Here is a 20,268-nt window from a genome sequence, read left to right on the forward strand (position 1 = left end):
TCTTCAGGTCCATTTCCCTGTTTTCTGTATCTGCAGTCCTCAAAATCCTTAGAACTGTAGTGTCGTTCTGAGACAAGCAGCATCAGCAACACCTGGGAGATCGCGTTGAAAATGCAGAATTCAGGCTGCAGCCCCGACCTGCTGAGTCAGAATCTGCCTTCGGATAAGACCGCCAGGTGACTCACTTGCACAGTGACGTCTGCAAGCACTGCTTCAGTGATGGTGTTCCTTGAGGTTCTGTTCTCTCTCCTTTTCTCTCTTTTCCTGAAAAATCACCTCTGTACCAGACTTTCACTTTTATATCCTTATGAATTTCAAAGTAACTCCAGCCAGATAGACACATATTTTAAATGCCAGACATTTATTTTGATTTGCTCAACTACTTGCGTATCCCACAGGCATCATGAACTAAATATGTCCAATTGAATTCATTTTCATTTACTCCTCTATCTGCTGGAGCACCCAAGTCAAAAACCCATTAGTCTCAACTCCTCCATCTCCCATCAGTGGTAGAATTGACTAATAGAGAAGCATGAGCTATAAAGTATTCCCTGGGAAAATTTGAAATTAAATGCTCTTACTTTATTATAAGTCAATTCCCCCATCCCATCCAAAAGAGGGAAAATTTTTATTAAGGTCACCTGCCAAACCTGATTTGCTCATGGTTCCTGAGGGAATGAGAGAGCGTGAAGTGTTTTGGAAAATGCTTGCATGTTTAGCATGAATGAGCTCTTTTGTTTTTAATAGTTTGAAATCGGAGTAGAGAGAAAATCTGAATCCTAAACAAAGTCAGTTAAGATTGGAGGTCCTTTCCTAGTACAAGATAGGGCAAAAATATATACATACTGGCTTGCCTCTGACTGCTATTTAAAGGAAACATCTATAATGCTTTGGAAGCTCACCAGATGTTGATTTTTTTCCTCTTAAAGCTAAAAGCAAACTAAGAGGACAGCTAAATCAGGAGCAGAACCATAGAAATGAAGGTCACATGGAGGGTTAGCAACAGGGGAGTAGGAGAAGGAGAAGGGGGGAGAAGGTACAGAAAATAAGTAGCATAGACGGTAGGTAGAAAATAGACAGGGGGAGGGCAAAACTAGTATGGGAAATGTAGAATCTAAAGAACTTGAGACACATGGTCATAAACTAAAGGGGGGGAATGGTGGGGGAGGGGGTGCAGGGTGGAGGGGAATGAGGGGGGACATAGAACAAATGTAATGGCATAATCAATAAAATATATTTAAAATTTTTTTAAAAGCTATATGCTTCCAGAAGTGAAAGTTTATATGCAATTTTCTTACTCAGCATTTTAGTTGCCCTCTGCATAGCATCTAGACTCAAGTTAACCCGGTTGTAATTAGTCAAAGTTACATGTGTTGGGTCAGAGGCTGCTAATTGCTTATGAATACCCAGCATCTCCTCCACCTCCATGATGGAATTCTGACTTGATTTGAGGTGACCTCTGTCCTGCAGTCATTACCATGATGAGCATTCTGAATGACGGCCACACACCGGAGCACCTGTGCCACCACCACCCTTTCCTGGCTGCATTCTGGAGTGAGCCTCACTCCATGGAAGCCACTTACCCCTACGGACAAGCTGCTCTGCTCATCCCCTAGTTCAGAAACCCCAGAAGAGCATGCTTGCTCTCTCTGCAAGTTCCCCCTGTCACTCAGGAGCACAATCACAGTGAGTGAGCAGAGCCTTGAGACCATTCTCCTATAGTGCCATGGCAACAGTGCTAGAAAGCAAGCTTAGCATCTATAAGTCTCTTAATAGCATCATTCACCTGTATTGTGTATACACAGGCATTTGCTATGTGGACTGGATAACCAACCACCATCTGTAACACAAATTGTATGGAGAAAATGTGCTTGGCATTCCAAACAGCTAATTTACTAAGAAACATTTGCAGCATAAGCCCGTGTGTGTAAGTAGATGCCTGCCAAGGTATGTGGACTGAAATGAATCAGGAATCAAGAGCTTTGAAATGAAAAATGGATTTGATTCCTAAATATGGCTGTGACTATGCACAAGAACAGATTTAGAGAAGTAAAACCATAGATGATTGAATTCAGTGAAAAAACAACAAAAAAAGCAACCACCAATTTCATGTAATTCAACTATTTCCTCATCCGCCCACTTTGGCCGGAACCAAAATGGTTTATGTTCCCATTTATCTAATGCTCACTGATGTCCTCAGAGGGAAATGTAAATCAGACCACCACTGAGTCATGAAAGTACCCCCAGAAATGCTCATGCACCATGAGAAGGCACTATCAGTCTTATGTCCTTCCTGTTTTCATATGGATATTTCTATTAAAAAAAGACAAGATTTTAAATCCTCTAGTCCAGGATATATTCTTAAACTTTATTATTCCCCATTGACTCTTTTTGGAATAGTAGAACAAATAACTTGAAGTGTACATGTTACATGGGATCATCTGGGGTTTATTTCTTCGTAAGCTGCCAATATTTCTTGTAACCAGCCAAATCCCTTAAAGGGAATTGAAGATATAATAGAACAATACAGAATATAGCAATTTCTGTAGTTTTTTTTTCAAAAAGATTGAGAAATAAGGGCTGATTAAATAAGTTCCAGTCAAAGCATCTCCAACCACAAGAGAACCAAAGAGAATATGACTGGAAGGGGCCATGGGGCTGGAGAGCGGCCCCGAAGCTCCCTCACTCCCTGGGACCACCCAGTGGGTATTCAGGTTTGGAGAAGACGTCAAACGTGCTTAGGCCTCCATTGCTTCCTCCATAAAATGTGGATTGGAATAATAAGTGTCATCTGCTGCTATTGCTGTTGTGACCGAAGTAAACAGGCCTGAAATGGTGCTGATGAAAATACCTGTGTTTTAGAACGTTCCTGTGGCTCTTTTGGGCATTGGCAGACCAAGCAATTTGAATTCTATTCTACACTTGCTTTGGAGGCCTGGCAGAAAAATCATTGTTAGAAAAGGAGAAACTTGGTTCTTTCAAACACATATGTTAAAGTAGGTGATTCTCCTCATAGCACCTTTGAGACTCTCCTCACACGCACTCAAAGAGAGGATAATTGTGGTAAAATCTCTCTCATTATTATTTTGGAAGGGAATTGTATATTCTGCTTTACTGTTGGCTATTCTGTTACGTTAGGTTTTACGAGAAACCTGAGGTGAAAATCAGCTTGACATACAGCCACGACATACATAAAATGGTAGAGGCTCTTCACCTGTGGCTCCCCCATGTCAGTTCAGACTCACGAGCTCTAATTTTTATTAGGGTGCCAGAGTGGTGTCATTTAGTGAAAGTAGGAATATTGGGTTTCTGAAAGAGACCAAGATATGGACATATCAGTTTGAGACACCGATTTGATATCTAAGAACAATATACATACCATATTGGCGGTCGGGTATGTGAATCTAGATTTAGGGATGTGGTTGAGGCGAGGGGGATAAAAGTGGGAATCTTTAAGTGTATGCATGATTTCTAAAACCATGAGACTGGGTGTGGTCACCTAGGGGCCAGCGTAGCCAAATAAAGAGGTGTTTAGAGAAAAGGGGACATTCTGTGACTGATATCTGCTACTTAGGTTTTATTTCCTAGGCTCCAATGGACTCCTATTAGACTTGTATCCAGAGAGAAAGGATGATAAAGCATTGTAAATTGAAGAACTTGGAGGCTTGTTTCACTCAAGGTTCCATAAGTCGTGGCAGTCAGAGGCAGTGTGACTTGGTCCCATCCTAACAGGAGTAACTTGAAAAAGGATGGATGGGCACCTAGCTGAGACAGAGCCCAGCTGAAGGGTGATTCCATTGAGGGTGGCGTCCACCATAGGGGGTAGCTGCACTCAGCTGAGGAGGGTTAGATGCATAGACACTTAAGGAATGGAAGGGGTCAAGAGAGGAGAAAATAGCTGATGGCTTTTGAGAACTGGCTGAAAAAGAGCACTCAGAAAGGCCCCAGCACTTACAGAAATGCCTTGGAAAAGGCAGTGGGAGCAGGATGGTTTGGAGGAAGCTTTGCACGTGGCTGGGCCTTCTCCACATCTCAAAGATTTCAGTTAACCTCTTGCCCATCTCCAGTTCTGCCAGTGCATGGGTTTTATTTGCTGACAGGCAGCAGTCACGCACCATGGCAGTGATTTAGTAGGCCAGTTGCTTCAGCACTGTGTTCTCTGAAATCCCAGAGATTTCTCAGAGATCCTCAAAGTCACAAAGGCAGGCTGGGGAGAGTGACTCTGGGTTTCCCACTTGCACCCCTCTTCAACCAGAGCAGTCTCTCTTTATTTTTGTTGTACATCACAGCTTCCATGAACTTTCACTGGGGAGGAAAAAAAGCCATTTCTACAGCTTAAATTTAAAAAAGCTCACTCAACTGCAGAAAGGATAAAGTGATAGTTGAATACATAAAATATACAGTATGATTTGTTTGAGAAACACAGGGATGTATAATTTGACTGGTCGCTTCATCCAATTAATCTCTGAAATGGAAGACAGTGGGAGACAGAGGGGCAAAAAGAAAAATGTAAAAAGATAGAAGACTATATTAGGTGCATATATTTTCCAAAATTATTAACCCCCAAGAAAGAGATGGAGCAAAGTGCTAACATGTGGGATTGCTGAGCCCAGAGAAGAGTGCAATCAAACCCTGGGCTGTGAAGTGGTGTGGAGTGTCATTGCATCCCCTGTGCCCGTCTTCCGCTTCCTTCATTTCTTTTTTTCTCTCAAAGCAGAGGTTGTATCTCCCTTGTTTGTGACAGTTCTCTTTTTCTTTTAAAAAAATATTTAATTAATTTTTTTAGAGAGAGGGGGAGGGAGGGCAAAAAAGAGGGAGAGGAAGATTGATGTGTGAGAGAAACTTTGACTGGTTGCCTCTTCCACACCCCCCACCGGGAGGTCCACAATCCAGGTATGTACCCTGACTGGGAATTGAACTGGCAACATTTGGTTCACAGGCTGGCACTCAATCCACTGAGCCACACCAGCCAGGCGTGTGACAGTTTTCAAGAATGGCCCGGCATCTCATTGCCAGTGTAGACACATAGCTCTGATCATGTGATTGTGTTCCATTTCTTAGCTGTCTTCCCAATCCATTTGAACACTTTGAATACTAGGACCTACCATTCATATATATATGTATAAATAAATAAATAAATAAATAAATAAATAAATAAATAAGTGTGTGTGTGTGTGTGTGTGTGTGTGTATTCTTGAAGTGGCATACAGCAGGTGCTTAAAGAAAACATAACCAGTGCTCCCCTGGTAGACACCACCGAAAATCTACTTGTAGGTGCACAAGATCAGAGGATTTGGCTTGTGTTAGGTGATTTGGGGGAGAGTTCAAGGAACTAGGACTTCACTCTGGATTGGATACTTTCAGGAAGTGGCGGTAATTCCATCATTAGTTATCTTCCTATGTCTGATCTAGAAGGAAAAAAGATTAGCCTAAGACCAAAGCTGCGGCAGTAACTACTGTTAGTCAGGACAGGAGGATTGGGGTCATTTTCATTTTTTTGGACAATGTTCATGTTTTTGTTTTTAGACATTATTTTGGAGTGGTCTTCTTTTCTTCCTGACCCAACATGGTCACCAAGTAGCCTTGCCTGGTGTCGGTGTTCTGTGAAGTCACTTTCATCCAACAGGAGGACACAGGGCGCAGCTGTGAGCTCTCAGGAGCTGCTCTTTCTTGGTGTTGAAGGGAATTGATTTCAGCAGCATTACATCTTCATCAAAGATTCCTATTTAATTCCCTGGGTAGGTGCAAGGCATCCCAAGAGAGAAGACCTCTGAGCTTTAATCTCTGATCTTCCCTTTCCTATTTACACTGAAGACATTATATAATTTCTTTACAAGGCTGCCTTTTGATCTATGGAGGGGGTTGCAATGAACTTCAATGCAGTGTCCCAATTCTTTCCTTTTATTGGATTCTCATGGTAAGGATCAAAACCTAAGTTTTTCTTTATGCTCTAGAGGCACTGGGAGCTAGTCCTTAGCTCATCTCTTTCTCTGGGACTAGGTTACAGTGAGTGTCTGCTAATGGAATAAATGAAACTTATGAAGCAATACGGTCTTCAGTGTCTGAGGACTGTTTCCTGTGAGCAACCAATGTGGCCATTTCATGACGCCCAAAACTGGAAGTTTTAGTTAAAAATTAGCGTGTGTCTAGCTGGCCTAATCATATGTGGAACATTTGTTTGGTAATTTGTTTGTAATGGAGACTAACTTTTGAGCAACAATTCATAATCCTGGCTGTACAGCAGAATCAAAGAGAGCTTTTAAAAGGAGACCCTAGTTCGATTGACTGGTTTGGGGCCTAAGCATCTATCTAGAAAAACGCTCCCAAGGTGATTTTAACAAGACTCCTTGTTAAAGATAAAAGAATCCTTTGCCCTGAGTTGATAATGTAAATTTTCCTTTTGAGGAGATCAGGAAAGATTTGTAATTATAGGTATCCAGGCTTGGTATCATATGCCTCAAAATAGTGATAACGTATTTGCTTAGGCCAATGAAATTTATGTGACTGGCTCTCAGAAAAGCAGTATTAAGCTTAAAGGCAGAAGTGGGGAATCAATCATCTTGAAACAAAGCAAGACTAGGTAGTTTCTCCAAAGCTTTGGTGAGTTAGAATAATTCCGCGTCCGTGGTTATCCTCCCTGCCCTATAAACAGGATGAGGGAGCAGCGGCAGTAAAAAGGGGAGCGCCAGTGACTGGCGCTGGGTTGACAAGCAGGCGTATAAACAGAGTCTTGGAGGAAGCTGTGTTTACAGCAACTGAAAGGGAAGCCCTGACCGCTGAAGTGACTGGGAGACTCCAGTGTCTATAAATAGTCAACATTTGATAGTAACTACTCATCAATGAATGTCTTCCACTATGTTAAGGAAATTAATCATTGGTTTGATACCTATTCAGCTATCTATTGTACACAGGGTTTCCACAAAATCATTATAAACCACATAACTTTCTAGTGCATAAATAGCAATATGTTTCAAAAACTGATTTACAATACTAAAACTTTCAAGGAGAAGGTGACTGAGGTTTAAATATTAATTCGTAGAATTCCACATCTTCTATGAAGGGCCCTTAGATGTTTTCCTCTAAAACTGATGGTAGCAATTACCCTACAGAAAAGATTATATTTGTTTCAAAGAAAACTGCCAGTCGAACAATGTACCCTGGCATATATTCTCTATTTATGTGGTTTATATTTATATGTATTTCTATCTATATATTTGCTAAAAATAAACACTTGTGGATTGACTGGTATGATGTATACATGGAAGGGTATTGGACTTACAGCTCATTAAGTTAGTAAGTTGGGTCCCTGGGATGCATTACTACCTTCAAATACATCCTAAAAGGCAGAATTGAGGATGTTATTACAGTGGGAATATGCTATTGGATGGACCACTTTTTAAAATATTCACTTATATTTTGGAAAAAAGAGGTAATATGATTGAGCGGTTAAGATGGAGGACTCTGGAGCAGAAGTCTTGGGTTCACATACTAACTCCATTATGTGCTAACTCTGTGTGATCTCGGGCAAATTATGTGACATCTCTGTATGTCATCCTCATCTGTAAAATGGGACAATGTCACTAAGCGAACTATTGTGAGGATTCAATGTTTAATATAAGAAAACACCTGGAACAGTGTCTGGCACAGAGTAAGCTCTTTATTGTAAATATGAGGTTAGATTTGTGGTCTTTTAGAGAGCACTGAATAGTGTAAAAGGGACTTTGATTGAGCAAAAAAGACTTCCTGAAACAATCTATAATTTTGAAGATATTTCTCTGAAGTAACAACTGGTTCAATGTCATTAATATCTTATGCTAAGTACCTGGTTTAGGGAATGAGGCTCAGAAAACCCCTGAGACCACGGCTGTTTGCCTTTCTATCAGTTTACCTTGTACTTCTTAGGACTTCTGAAGGGAAATGATAATGTCTTTGAAGAGAAATGTCTCTGCTCCCATCTCAAGATGGATTAAAAACTCCAAAAGTAATTAAAATAATTTCAAAATACTTCTGTTTACAGTGTGAGTAATATTTAAGGATCTGTTGTCAAAAGTGCTTTTATAAGCATGGAGGACCCTGAAGGACAGAGGATGTGTAGTCCTTTGTCACACACTTCCTTTCATCTTCAGGGGGTTTATAGGGTTGACTTCCTGAGCTCTATGTTCCAAGTGCTGCAGTGAAGCTCACTCACCTTTCTGGAAAGCAGGCCCTGCCAGGAGTTCTTCCGGGGCCCTGTGAGTGCGTGCAGCCTGGCTGCATGCTCACTGGTGTGTGGTTTCTAAGCACCTTCTTTAAATGTGATGGAGAAAATCAACACCAAGACACCAGCCATGGGCCCTGGGAGACTGTTGGGATGTTTCCATGCTGAGGTGGTTTGCTGGCCTTTCTTAAAAGAAATCAAACTGATTTGTGGTAATACATGAACACAGATGCTAGAGAGTAAGTGAAAAGGATTTTAAAGATATCTCTGCGTTCATATCTGAAGAGGTAGGACTGTTAGCTCCATTTTGATTACCTTTAAGTGCCATGGTAGTGGGATTGAAATGGAAGGTCCCATTATTTAGCAACCATTATCTAAGTAATAATGATAACAACAAGAAAAAAGTGAATGTTTATTGTCTATTTACCACATTCTGGCACAGTTCTATGCTTCACATATTAGGAATTGCTCGTTTAATCTTCATGACAACCATACAAATTATCACTATCCACACTGGATTCCAAACGGGGGTAGCAGGAGATACAAAGTTATAAAAACACCGGCCTGGTTAGAGTGTCCTCCTCATACACCAAAGTTGTAGGTTCAATCCCTGGCCAGGGCACATACAAGAATTAACCAATGAATATATAAATAAGTTGAACAACACATTGATGTCTCTCTCTCTTCTTTCCCTCTGCCTCTCAAAATCAATAAATAAAATTTAAAAGTTATAAAACAAAACAAAACCCCACAGGGCTGAATGAGTGGTGCCGGGATTTAATCAAAGGCATAAAATGATTTAGAGATCACAGAATGCTCTGACTTTGTGTTTCACGACTTGGTATTTCTCTAACTACAGAGTTTCAAAACAAGAAGAAGGAGATAACTCCTGAATAGAGAGGTATTTTTTCTGTAAGGCTAATCCTGTTCTTCTGTTTACTTACTGCCCTTCACTGAAACTACTGTTTTCTATGAGTATTATAAATGTGCACAGTGCAACTGAAAGATTTTTTTCAACAAGATGAGAAGTTTAGCTTATTACACAGCTGTGTGCCAATCTTTGAAGTGGTATGGGGCGTTTGTCCCCATGGGTTCTCTATCCTGTGAAGAAAAGACTTACATAATCACTAATATTTCCCTGCAGTCCTGAGTGAATTACATTTCTCCATTTAGTCCACAATCCCCTATTTATCCCCCTGATCCTGAAAAAATAGCTTAATTTTCTACCGGGGAAAGAAAAGGAGGCCATTAGCTTGTGTCTGGAAACAGTGAAAGAATTACTGAGCTATTTACAAGCTCTGCACATGTGGAATCAATCTAATTTTCCATTGGATGGTTCAAAAATGTATTCAAATTATGTAGTTTTGAAATGCTAAGCTTTGGAATTTATTTCTCAATAAGAAGCTTTTAGGATAGTTTTCCGGAGGAATATTCCCTTCAGTGAATTTGAATAACAAATTGTTTATGATAATACATAAGCAATCTTAATTTACGTTTTATTCTGGTTTCCCGAAGGTCAGGAGAAGTCTGGCAATGTGTGTTACAGTTCCCTTCCTACGGGCAGGTGTTGACTGCAGAGAACTGAAAAGACAATCAGGGCAATAACGAACCCCTTGGTTCCATTAGGCTCCTATTTTGATACTTGCCCATGAATTTGAAGTCATACTTAATTAGCCATAGACTAATTTCTATGCAAGTTTCTTCCTTAAAGAATATAACAATTTTAAATCCATGTGGATTTTAAAACAAGACCTTTAAAGCAATAAAGTCAAGGTAAATAAATGATTAACGTAGAACTGGGTATCTCTAAGGACTTTGAGACGCAGCACTTCCAAATCTAGTCGAACTGTGTTAAAATATGTAAATTCCTCAAAGCCATGGAAATGCAAAATGAAATTTCAGTTATGTTAAGATCCATATTCCTGCCCCTATATAAAGTTTCCCCATGTGTTTATATTAATGAGATTGAAGGTATGGAAGAGACATAAAGGTCTCTGCTACTATTAGAAAAACGATCCACATTTCTGTACGGTACCCTCACATATGTAATTTCTTTTGATCTTTGTAGCAGTTTTCATAAAATTAGGTATTATTCTCTCCATTTTACGAATTAGAAAGCTTGGCTCTATACAGTGATGGGGATAGCATCCAGAAAACGGCATGATATAATGGAAAGATCTAATGGATCTGGGATCAGACAGATGATCCCAACTCCATCTCTTCATGCCCTGATGAACTATGGACATACTACTTAGCCTCTCTAAATCTCATTTTTATCATCTGTAAAATGGGGGTAATTTTTCATCTCATAGAATTACTCTGGGAGACAAAGGTATGTAGAAGGCTTTACCTGTCATAGCTTAGCTTTTCTTGGAAGATAAAGGTCTTGACTCTAGGAGTCACAAACTCAGTGTATGTGGTATTTGGTCGAAATCTCTTTTCTATCATTCAGGACTGTGGGACACACTGGCCTGGGCCATGGCGGTGAACCACTGGGAGCCCCTGACCAGAGAGGAGCAAAGTGACCTCTGCCCCTGATAAAAATCATTACCTTCTTGATGCCTTATCACCCTCATCTGGATTTAGCCATCATTATTCCCAAGAGGTAAAGATCTACAAATGTATGTGTACCTAAAGAATTACACGGTCCTGCTGCTTATATTTTACATGCTTTACTTTTAAGTACTTTGTGGGTACATGTGTTCACCAGCTGTAAGAAAACTGGTCTGTGTACAGAATTCTTACCCCCCGTGACCTGTATTGACTGATCTGTGTGCATGAGTAGGGCTATTTGTTGTGACTCATGGGGCACGGATGGCTTTGTGGAACTGTGCATCTCTAACGCCTGCAAATGAAGAAGATGACTGGCACCAGTTAAGTTCGCTCCGAAAATGGAGAAGTGGAGGAGCAGGGAGGGAAATTATTTGTACAGTATTATGCAAAATCCATGGTGAAGCAGGAATGGGAACCCACATTACCAGCCTCTGGTCCAGTTCCCTCCCCCATGAAAGGACAATGTGTTCCAACCCGGGGGCGTGCAGTCACATCTTCATCCTTTTGCACACTCACAAGTGTGTTTTCCGGGAGCACCACTGCATGGGCTTCTCCCCACCCCCCCGCACAACTTATATTTAGCTCTGAAGACAAGGGTTAGCTTGACCTAGATAGAAATCAAAGGGGAGGCCAGCCTGCTGGGGCCTGGAAAGGGGGGAAAGAACTCAGAGAAATGGCTCTGTAGAAACTGCAGGAAATCTCTGACCTTGAGGCCCTTGGAGAGAAGGAGTTCTAACCCCATGATGACAGAGTTGAATTACAATATAAATGCTTCCAAATATCTGTTGCCAGGAAGCAGATGACATGCTAAATTACTCTGCAGATTGACTACTTAATTCAGCGATTTCCTGAGTCAGGAGTTGCCAGAAGAGCCATTTTGTCCTTTCTGGCAAAAAAGCCGCTGGGACTGCTGTCTCCAGTCCTCTTTCCTGTGCTTCCTGTGTAGGAAGGCCTGTTTCCTGCAGAGAGATGCCTGATTAGACAGCACTATTTTGGTAGGCTGGGGATGCGGCAGCCAGCGAGGTCATTCATTTGATATTGATTTGTGGACAGGGTGGCTGTCGCACATATCACAGAAACACGACTCCTTTCAGCAAATGTAAAACAGTAAATCAAAAAGTTCCAAAAAGTTCGGCGAGTTCCAAAAAGTCATACTGCAACATTTTCATTCGTTTTTAAACGTTTTGAGATTCTGAATACATTTTTTGTGTCAAGGACTCTGTTTCAGTCTTAATGTGGTTCTTTGGTTTTGAGTGATGGCATTAATATTTACTGAGAGAATGTAATACTGCTAAGGGACCTGATGCTGGTGAGGCATGGCTCTGAGAAGCCGGCCCAGCAATAGTCTAGTGCTTTAACACTTGACCCTGAGCCAGTGTGGGGAGTTCACAAACCCTGTTTGTCTCCTAGCTTGTAACCACTCCTGTGGATTCCTTTAGCAGTACCTTCCTCTTGTCTCTAAAAGAAGTAGATGATTAAGATGCATATAATCTAGTGAAGCTAAATAAACACATATAGTTTAGCAAATCTAAATAAAGGTCAGAACATTCAGGCAGAAGGAACATAAGGGTAGGAAGTAAATTCGTACCACAAGTGAATTTGTTCTCAAAACATAAAGTTAATTTTTAAAAAATACTTGTTTGACATTGTGTTTGGCCTTGTGTTACTATGCATATATCTTGGCCATTCAATTAGATTGTTAGCTTCTCAAGGGCAAGGCCTCTGTCTTAAGCTTATTTGAATTCTGAGACTTGTTTAAAACCTTATGTGCAGGCTGTGCCCCTTCAATATTTGCTAATCTTGATGGTGATGATTGTGTTTCTGCTCATCTGCAAGGTTCAACATTGGAACACCCAATATTGCAACATCATTAAACCCATTAGCGATTCTTTCTGGAGTTGTTATTCTGGATCACGGAACACCTCAAGTTGATTGCCTTTAAGCAAACTTGGGGTCACTTTGTTGAACAGTTTCTGATTTCTATTTTTAGGTTGTCACTCCAACATCTTCTGGGTGTTGGTCAGAGAGCTCCCTGTCACAAGGAATGTTTGTGCAAAAACAAAATTCATTAACCATGGGTGTTGGGGGAGGGATTCCTTCTCTGGGGGAGGGGTGACTAATTTCACATTTTCTGCAGCAATGATTTTGCAACCGAAGCGCCACAGCTTATTTTTGGAGTTTGTATTTCTTTAGTTTTAAAGAAATGAATATAAGAGATGCCTTAAAGTTTGTCTACTTCACCTTTGGGGCATTGTTTCCAGTAGGAGGATGACAGAGGCCTGAGCAGTCTCTAGGTGCATCGTCAAGTTTTGGATTTGGTGTCACCTCTGTAAAGAAAGGTCAAAAAACAAAACAACAAAAGAAAATAGAAAAACCATAGTTTTTCATTTGGCTTTTTTTCCCTAATAGCACTGGTGAAAGTTTAAGGGGAAATAAGCCTAAGACAATAACTAAAATGAGATGTGGGTAGAATTTTTATTGACACTCAGTTCTGCTCTGTTAATGTAGGTAATGAATAACTAGTTCTAGTGTACATCAATAATTGATAATCTAGTATGTATCCAAAGAAAGAAGGAAAAAATCTCCGAACACAATTATTTTAGTTCAACTTGTAAATATAATGTGAATACATTTTATCTTGCCTTAATCTGGATTTTGAGTCTCTTTCTTTTACTTACATCTGATGTTCAACAGAGGGCCAATGTAAATTAGAGAACAGATCACATCTGGAAGAGTAAATGGGAAAATAGAATAAAACCTTTTGAAAAAATAAAGTAGTTGTGAGAGGTAGGGGGCCTTTTTACATATTAAACTGCATTCTAAAGCCATAATATTTAAACCAGTGTGGTGCTGACAGAAGTACAGATTGCTCAGTGAATCAAAGTAGTCTAGAAAATAGATCATATTATAAAAGGCCATCTAGTGTATGTAAAGATGACATCACAAATCAGCTTGAAAAGAGAATATTTTATAAATGGTGTCAGGACATTTTGTTAATTACTTGAATAAAAATCCCAATAGATTTCTTATTTAATAACATATACTGAAATAGACCAAGATGGATAAAATAGTTATACACTAAAATGAAACCACTGAATAGCTGGAAGAAAATATAGATACTTATTTATTTGATCTTATTAAGGAGGTAAGTTTTCTGATAAAAAATTGATGAAACAAATAAAGAATTTTTAGAATGTTTGCATGTGTATAAAATAAAACAGATTTTAATAGCAAAATGTTATTAAATAATATTGGCAGCATATGCAACTAGCTGTTGTATCATTATATAAAAAGTTCTTATGAATCTACAAGAAAAATTAGAATACAAAAATATTGAATAAAATATTGAACAGATAATTGACAAAAGAAAATATGCACATAGCTAAAAATCATCCCAAATGCAGTCTCTAATAACTAAAGAAATGCAAGTGATACCAATGTGATAACATTTTTCTCCCCTCAAATTATTAGAAATTTAAAAATCATAATGTTCTGTCTTGTAAGGGACTCTATTCACTGCTGATGGAAATATAACTAGACATAATTTTCTGGAGGACAATTTGCAACATACATTTTAAAAGTCTTAACAATTTGCCCTTTGATCCAGAAATTCTACCTCTAAGAATTTACCCAAAGGAAATAATAAGAGTTGTACACAATGATTTATGTGCAAGTATATTCACCTGGCATCATGTCTTGTGATCCAAAATTGGGAAAAAAACAAATGTTCAACACTAGGAAAATAATTAAATAGAATTTGATAAATCCATATGATGGCCTATTGTGTAATCTTTGGCAATTGTGTGTGTATTTTTAAGAATAATAACAAAATTAAATGCTAATAATAAATTCTATAAGAAAAAGTAGGATATAAAACAATGTGATCTGAATATTGGGAGAGGTGGGGGGTGCAGGAAAACAAGAAGAAAGATATGTGTGAGTATAAATTAAGGAAAACAAACATAACAACAGGACGGAAATAAACCAGAAGTTAAATGAAGTTTTTTTCTATGTTGGGGGAGGACAATGGATATTTTCAATATTTTAAGTTTATACTTTTCTGAGTATTCCAAACTGATATATTACAAATTTATATATATATATATATATATATTTCAAATACATACACACATGTGTATTTTTCAGGCAGAAATAAATCTCAAAATTAATACTTATTTTAAGGGTGCATGGACAGGAATTTTTGGGTGCCATGGGCGATAAGGGTCCCCGGAGCAGTGTAGTGCTATTCTATGAAAAACAGTGCTTATCTGTCCTTTCCAGTCAGGACACCAACAGTAACTACAGAGTTGGCTGGGCCCTTTCTGCTCAAGTGCTTCTCTTAAAACAATACATTTAACTTGGCAGTTTATAAGGTCAGTAAAAGGGTTGTTTAAAAAATAAACCACATTGAAAATGAAACATGGCCAGTGACTATAGAATGACCTCTGCACTGTGGGTCTTTCGTTCTGCAGACCTAGTCCTCTGTGACTCTGTCTGCCTCCTCCGCCCTCACAGTGTGTGGCAATGAGCGAGGTGGACTCTGGCATTCACACTTTGTGAGCGTGCCTGTCCTGGGGCAGGTCCATTTCCATCACAGTCAAGGACAAAGGTTGGCTGATGAAGAGCTCATCCAACAGGAACTGCTGCCTGGTACAGCAAGCTTGGCTCATGTCCACAGTGTGCATTAATTATTGATCAGAGAGGGCTTTCATTCCAGCTCCACTGTGTCTACTACTCCCCTGGGGTTGAAGGTGGGAGGACCTCAAGTAAATGATTGCAAGTTCTCTTTTAGAAGGCTGGGCACTGCTTTGTTCCATGGCTAACTATGTGTGAGAAATAAAGTAGAGAATCTTTTTTTTTGCTTAGAATTGGATTAAATGTAATCCTTAGCTCATGACACATATATGTCATTGGTCTTTGCAAGACACTTACTTGTTTTTTGTTAGTTTGATTGGTTATTCATTATAATACAACAATCAACCATGAACCTACTATTTCATAACTTTCAGCCAGACAGTGGTTCACCACAATTCCATTCTTTGCTACCCCCTCTTGAGGTACCCACATCCTGAATCCTGTATTCATTATTCTCTTTTTATTCTTTTTTATATTCATTCAGCTAAATCCCTATGTATTCCTTAATAGCATAATTTTAAAAATTTAAACTTCATATGAAAGGGTATTGTTTTTAGTTAATCTTTCAGTTTCATCCATGCTTGCCTGTGTCTCTGGTTCATTTTCTGTTGTTTAATATCCCTTGTGTGATTGGCTGTATCACAGTCATTCCCCTGCTCTTTCATTGATGGGCGTTTGAGCTCTTTCCAGATTTTCGTTATTGTGAACTATAAACACTCTTGTATATATCTTCTGGTAAACATGCACAGAATTTCTCTTGTGTATATGTCTAGGAATGAAATAGTTGAACTGAAGGGTATGAGAATGTTTACAGGTAGGAGCTAATGCCAAAGTGTTCTTAAGTAGTTTTATCAACATACACCCTCACCACCAATATATAAGAAATGTCTTGTGGCTATCTATTGTCTCCAACATGTGGTATTGTTAGACCCTTTGTTGCCAACCAAATGGGTATAAAATGATATCTCATCATGGCATGCATGGATTTATATTTTTAATTGAATAGTTATAAAATAATATTTTATGGTGATGTTCATTTACGTTTCCCTGATACTGGACTGCAGTAGAACATCTATGCCTGTGTTACTCCTCTGAAGTGGACTAATCATGTCATTTGTTTGTTTTTCTATGGGAGTGTTTGTGTTCTTCTTATTGACTTAGTGAACTTCTTTATGTATTCTTGATACTGATCCTTTGTTAGTTGTATGTTTCAAATGTCTTTTCTCTTTTTTAGTTTTAATTGTCTTTCCAATCTATTTAAGGATACATTTTTAACTTTAATTCCTTAGCTTTATTGGTCAAATATATGCTTTTTTTGCTTTTAAAAGTTAGCATATTCTGTGTGTTATATCCTTTCCTGCTTGGAAGTCTAAAAGCTATTGACTTGTATTTCCTACTAGAGATCTAAAGATTTGATTTTGGCATGTGGAGAGAGGTATTTTCTACCACTACAAAGGAAACTAAGGTTAACACCAGCCTCTTAAGATCCAGTGGAATTAAGAGCAGTGTCTATTGAATCAGTGTGCAGCAGAAAGGGCAACAGGGCCTGGCAAATCTAAGGTTCTCAGTAGAGCTGGTAATGGTGTTTTTTAATATCCAGGCAATGAGACCCTGATTAGCAGAAGAAAGAAGTACATCTGCATTCAGTAACATGCCAATTTTCCAACTTGATTATGTATAACTGGGGACTACCAAAATAACCAAGTGATACTTAAAGAGCATGAATCACTTTTTATTAGATGGAAGACAGTAACAGGGCCTTCTGTTCAAGATGGTGACGTAGGCAGACATGGCTCGCCTCTTTGCAAAACCACATGAAAATTACAACTAAAATACAGAATAACCATCACTCAGAACCATTAGAAATCAAGTTGAATGGTACTCTGACAACTATGGAATTAAAGAAACCACATCTATCCAGACTGTTAGGAAGGGCACAGATGTGGAATGGGCTGGTCCCAGTGTGGTAGATAAAAATTTGGGAGGAATATCTCAGAAATGAGGTGTCCCAACAGACACCAGGTCCCCCAGCCCCAGGGTTCCAGTGCCAAGAAGATAAATCCCCACAACTTCTGGCTGTGAAAACCAGTGGGGATTGAGTTGGTGGAAGAATCTTCTAGAGCCCCAAGCAGTTACTCTTAAAGAACCCACACAAGGACTCATTTACTCAGACTTGCTCCCTCTGAGCTCCAGCACTGGGGTAGCAGCTTGAAAGGCACTAGTGGCATACCGGAAGAAACTAAAATGTCTGTCATCAAGGCGAGCAGAGACCATTGCCCCTTTTCTAAACACTCCACCCACAGAATCATAGAGCCAGCAAGCTGGTGCCGTATCTGAGACTCCATCAACCTGGCTAACACTGTTTGACCTATTGAGGTTTCCAGAGACTCTGCCCCACCGGACTTATGGGCCCACCCAAGCTGCTTTTTCATATGAATGACTGGTCTTGGCTCATGCTCCACAGCTTCCTAAATCCTTTCAAACAAGCAACAGCTGACCTCAGTGAGCACTAGGCCCGGCACTAGCAGCAGCCCGCCTAGATTCACATCTTGGCTTTGTCTAAGAATCTCCAAGTACAACAGGAGTAATAGCCATCTCAGATTCTTTATAGCTCAGGCAAGATGGCCCTGGGCAAAACACAGGCAGGGGCTGACCTTGGCCTATACCACCTAAGAAACCCCAGGAGCAGAGCAGCCAGTGGACAGCTACAGACCATGTAGGAACACCACCACCCTGCCCCTGCACTGCTGATCCTCCATGAAGGGCAGAGGTTGGTGGTCAGTGGTCATAGACAGTCCTTGCAGCTGACTGGGTTGGGTAAATCCCTCCCATTCATCTGCCAACAGCAACCAAGGCTCAACTACAAGAGGTGGGTGTACTTAGCCCACATGAATGATAAAACTCAAATACCCAGCTTGGGGGAGAGGGGAGGCTGGCCACTGCGGCCTACAGGACATCTACTACATTAGGCCAGCCCACCAAGACACAAAGTCAAAGCAGCTCTACCTGATACCTAAAACAAACATAGGGAGGCTGCCAAAATGAGGAAACAAAGTAATGTGGCCCAAAGGAAAGAACAGATCAAAACTCCAGAAAGAGAGCTAAACAACATGGAAACAAGCAATCTATTAGAGGCAGAGTTCAAAACACAGCTTATAAGAATGCTCAAGGAACTTAGTGAGGACCTCAGCAGCATAAAAAAGTTCTGGTCAGAAACAAAAGACACATTAATTGAAATAAAGAACAATTTGCAGGGAAACAACAATACAGTGAATGAAGCTGAGAATCAAATCAATGATTTGGAACATAAGGAAGAAAAAAACAACTAATCAGACAACAAAAAGAACACAAAAAAATGAGGATAGTATAAGCAGCCTCTGGGACTAGTTCAAGAGGCCTGACATTCACATCTTAGGATTACCAGAAGGGGAAGGGAAAGAGCAAGAAATTGGAAATCTATTTGAAAAAATAATGAAAGAAAACTTCTGTAATTTGGCTAAGGAAGCAGACATGCAAATTCAGGAAGCACAGAGAGTCCCAAACAAGGCGGATGCAAAGAGGCCCATTCCAAGACACATCATAATTAAAATGTTCAATGTTAAAAATAAAGAATCTTAAAAGCAGCAAGATAAAAGAAGTTATTTACCTAGAAGGGCATTCCCATAAAACTGTCAGCTGATTTCTCAAAAGAAACTTTGCATAGTAGAGGGGATTGACAATAAATATTCAAAGTGATGAAAAGCAAAGACATACAGCCAAGATTGCTTTACCCTATAGCTATTGCTCAGAATTAAAGGGCAGATAAAGGGCTTCCCAGATAAGAAAAAAACTAAAGGAGTTTATCATCGCCAAACCATTATTAAATGAAATGTTAAAGGGACTTTTTAAGAAAAAGAAAAGATCAAAACTATGACTAATAAAGTGGCAAAAATACATATCTATCAACAATTGAATCTAAAAAACAAACTAAGCAAGCAAGAACAGAGAATCATTGTATATGGAGAATGTTTTGATGGTTGCCAGATGCGAGGAATGTGTAGGGGAATGGGTGAAAATGTGAGGGCATTAAAGAGTACAAATAGGTAGTTGTACAATAGCCATGGGGATTGAAGTACAGTGTAGGAAATGGAGTAGCCAAAGAACTTATATGCTTGACTCATGGACGTGAACAATGGTGGGGGAATTGCCTGAGGGAGTGGAGGGTGCTGGGTGGAGCAGGGCAAAGGGGGAAAATCAGGACAACTGTAATAGCATAATCAATAAAATATAATTAAAATAAATAAAAACCTTAGTTAAAAAAAGAAAAGTAACAGTGATTAGACCATATTATTACCAAAGACCACTAAGGGAAAACTGAATTACATTAATTTCAGAGCTATTTGTTTGGTTCTTCAACTTCCAGCATTCTTGTGCAGGGTGTTTTAATGGTAAACTTCTCTTACATATTTCCTTCTCCTTTCAAGGGCTCCCAACTAGGCATTAATGAAGGAAGGAGAATTTTATAGGCATCTATAGAAAATGAGATTTTTCTGGCTATTTCCTAGAAATCTCTTTCCTTACTCAATTCCCCCCTCCAAGGCATGTCCCATTTTTTCCTCTGCTTCCAAAGCCACAAGGGGCAGCAGGTGAAGTGTAATCCCTTTTAGTGTCAGCGAAGCAGGACAGTGGCTACATTTGCTGCTCTCCTGTTGACATCTGTACGCTTTGTCTTGCAAGCATTGCTTGTGATTCGAGTTACAGCAGGTGTCATGAGTGGGCTCTGGGCTTCCTGCTACCGGATTTGTTTCTGTTACACTTTGGACAATTGTCGGGACACTAGCATCTGGAACTGTAGAGAATAATGATTACGGTATAATTAAATATCCCCACACTTTAAAATAGCA

This window comes from Artibeus jamaicensis, unplaced genomic scaffold, assembly GCF_021234435.1.
Source record: "Artibeus jamaicensis isolate MK-2021 breed Jamaican fruit bat unplaced genomic scaffold, CSHL_Jam_final contig_387, whole genome shotgun sequence".
NCBI classification, from domain to species: domain Eukaryota; kingdom Metazoa; phylum Chordata; class Mammalia; order Chiroptera; family Phyllostomidae; genus Artibeus; species Artibeus jamaicensis.